Source organism: Microtus ochrogaster, chromosome 24 (genome assembly GCF_000317375.1).
Source record: "Microtus ochrogaster isolate Prairie Vole_2 chromosome 24, MicOch1.0, whole genome shotgun sequence".
Lineage (NCBI taxonomy): Eukaryota > Metazoa > Chordata > Mammalia > Rodentia > Cricetidae > Microtus > Microtus ochrogaster.
The window spans coordinates 22,787,842-22,791,265 of NC_022024.1; positions in this window are offsets into that span (position 1 = coordinate 22,787,842).

Here is a 3,424-nt window from a genome sequence, read left to right on the forward strand (position 1 = left end):
GATCCCAATTTTCTCCCAGGCAATTTTGTCTATTTCCCATAGCCAAGAGGATAACCATGAGTTTTTCCTTTGGTTCCCCTTCTTACTTAGCTTCTTTAGGATCACCATTGTAGACTCCGTGACCCTTATTTATGGCTAGAATTTGTAACAAAGTATGTGGTCAATTTTGGAGAAAGTTCCAAGAGTCACAAAGAAGGAAGTATATTCTTTGGTGATTAGGTGAACCATTCATTAAATATATTAGGTCCATTTGGTTTATTACATCTGTTAGCTCTAGCACTTCTCTGGTTAGTTTTTGTCTGGATAACCTGTTTACTGAAAAAACTAGGGTACTGAAGTCTCTCACTATCAGTAGATGAAGGTAAATGTGTGATTTAAGCAATAGTAGTGTTTATGAACTCAAGTGTCTTTGTGTTTTATGCGTATATGTTGAGAATTGCAGTGTTCTCTTGGTGGATTTTTTCCCCTTTGATGGTTATGTAGCTGTGGTGTCCTTCCCTATCTCTTCTGATTGAGATATTAAATTAGCTACAATGGCTTGCTTCTTAGGTAGCTTTGCCTGGAATATCTTTTCAATCATTTTACCTTGAGGTAATGTCTATTGTTTATGCTATGGTGTGTTTGGATGCAGCAAAAGGATGGATCCTATTTTCATATCCATTCTGTTAGTCTGTGTCTTCTTATTAAGAAATTGAGACCATTGATGTTGAGAGATATCAATGAGTGAAGTTTGTCGAGTCTTTCTGTTTATAAATATAAATAAATACCAGTGGGTGTATTAATGTGTGTGTGTGTGTATGTGTGTGTGTGTGTTTCCCTTCTGATTTGCTTGTCTAGGATTATTTAGTCCATGTGTTATCTTGGCTGCAGGTAACTTCTTTAGATCGGAGGTTTTCTTTTCATGCCTTCTGTAGAGCTGAATGTGAAGATATTGCTGAATTCTGTGGTCTCTTCAAGTGTGTAGAAGATTTTTTTAAGGTAATTTTTGCTTTTAAAGTCTCCATTGAGACATCGGTTATAATTCTAATAGGTTTGCTTTTATATGTGCCTAGGTCTTTTTCACTTTAGACTTTGAATATTCCTTCTTTATTCTGTACGTTTAGTCTTTGGATTATTGCCTGCCACAGGAACTTTGCTTTTTTTTTTTTTTTTGGTTCAGTCTATTTTGGTGTTTTTTATGTTTTTTGTACCATGACAGGCATATCCCTCTGTGGATTAGGGGACTTTTCTTCTATGGTTTTATTGCAAGTATTTTCTCAACCTTTGACCTGGGTCTCTTCACTTTCTTCTATTCCTATTATGTTTAGGTTTGGCTTTTTCATGGTGTCCCAGATTTACTGAATGCTTTGTGCCAGAAGTTTTATTTTTTTTTTACATTTAGCATTTTATTTGATTGAGGTATCCATTGCTTTTGTTGTTTCTTCAATGCCTAAGATTCTTTCTTCCATCTTTTGTATTCTGCTGGTGAGGTTTACCTCTGAGGTTTCTGTTAAAGTTCCTGAATTTTTCATTTCCCGAATTGCCTGAGTTGGAGTTTTCTTTACTGACTCTCTTTCCACTTTCAGGTCTTGAACTGTTTTATTCATTTCCTTCCACTGTTTGTGATTTCCACTTTACAGACATCTATCTTATTCAAAAGAGATGATTCTAAGGTGTTTCCCTGATGCTTCAGCTGTGCTGCTGTACTCAGGGTTTGCTCTGATAGGACTGCTAAGCTCTGATGGAGACATATTGTCCAGGCTATTATTAATTTTGTTTTCATGCTGGTGTCTAGGCATCTGAGTTTGGGAAACCTGCATTTCTAGGTGCTGATGTGTGATCTTATTACGTTGGATAGCTGTTGTGTTCCTTGTGCTCTCTGGTTCTTAGGAGAGTATGATAACTGTTTTTTGCCCAGTAGGTGTGTGCTTGGTGGGTTGCTGCCATAATGTGTTTCTGGGTATTGGTACCTTACATTTAGGAACGGTAATGAGCTAAGGTGGAAGAGGAGCTGAGGTACCTCCACAGCAGGGTGAAAAGCAGAGTGTTCACCCAAGGCCTTCTTAGGCCCTCTGAATGGGAGTAGAGAGTGAGAAGAGGCCACATCAAGTGGTCTTCACAGAATCAGGGATGTGCCTACTATGCTTAGGGGTTGGGATAGGACAAAGGGTGGCGAGATAGAACTTAGGAGGGGAAGATCTTTGTGACCCACTGGAGATGAGGACAGTAGGGAAAGAAAGGCTGTAACACTTGATGCTAGAAGACCTTCAATTCAAAAGTCTTATTTTTGAGGTTAATCCTAACAGGAATGGACCATAAAGTCCTCGTCTTATCAAAGTTACTAAATTGTTGTAAACTGCTAAGGATAATTAACAAATGCAAGTTAATAGTCAGTCACCTTATAAGTAATCAAATTCTTTATTGCTATCAGAATTATAATGTGTTGTGCTAAGTACTAATGCAATTAATTACAGGAATAAGCCTTATTTAGCCCCCTGGTACTGCTTTCAAAGTTAAGGCTAAAACAAATGACTAGAAACAAGCAAAGTTTAGTTTAGACGTCATTAATAGATAATGGTCCTCAAATGCTTGAGAAATATGCAGAAAATGGCATTTAAAGTATTTAACACAAGAAGCTATCAGAGATGGAGAAACATGCCAGCTCCTGGCAGTACCCCTAATCTCCTCCAAAGATAATGGTCACAGAAGATCCTCCACCTAGAGCTTGCTTTAAATGTGGCAAAGCTACTACTACTGGGCAAAAAACAAAAACAAAAACAAAAAAAAAAAAACCTGCCCTTCACTTCCTCCACTGTTGACAGGAGCTGTCCAAACTGTGTGCAAGCAAACACTGGGGAGTTGATCACACCACATTGCCTAGAGAAAGTAGGCCAGTTTCCCCAAGTTCCTACTCCATAGAAAAGGCTGTCAGATCTTCTAGTCCTAGCAGCCAAAGTCTGATGCTATCCTGGAACTTCTACCTCCAGTGACCAGGGAGGTAACTGTCCAGGTAGCCAGCTAGTCTCTGGCATTTTTCATAGATTCGGGAGCTGCTTGGTCTCGCCTTCCTGTTTACACAGGTGTAATTCATTCTTGCCAGGTCTCTGATAGCACTGATGCCTGTGGTGGCTAATGATAGCTTTGTCAGTTTCACAGTAGCAACCAAGACTTAGCCACATTCTCAGTTCTCTTTGTATGTAAAAATCGGGCCATAGGTCTCTCTTTTCTAGACCTGCTGCTAGGTCCAGATACATTTTACCTTGTTACCAGACTCAAAAAAGGGCTAAATTGACAAAACAGATTTTTTGCTATTACTTTTTACTGGGTTTTTTTTTTCATTTATTTTTACACTTCTTTTACTTAAAGGAACTCACTTTACAATGGCTGCTCCTATTATCAACCACGTGTGTCTGTGGTGAAAAACTGGAAAGAAAAAAGATGTAAA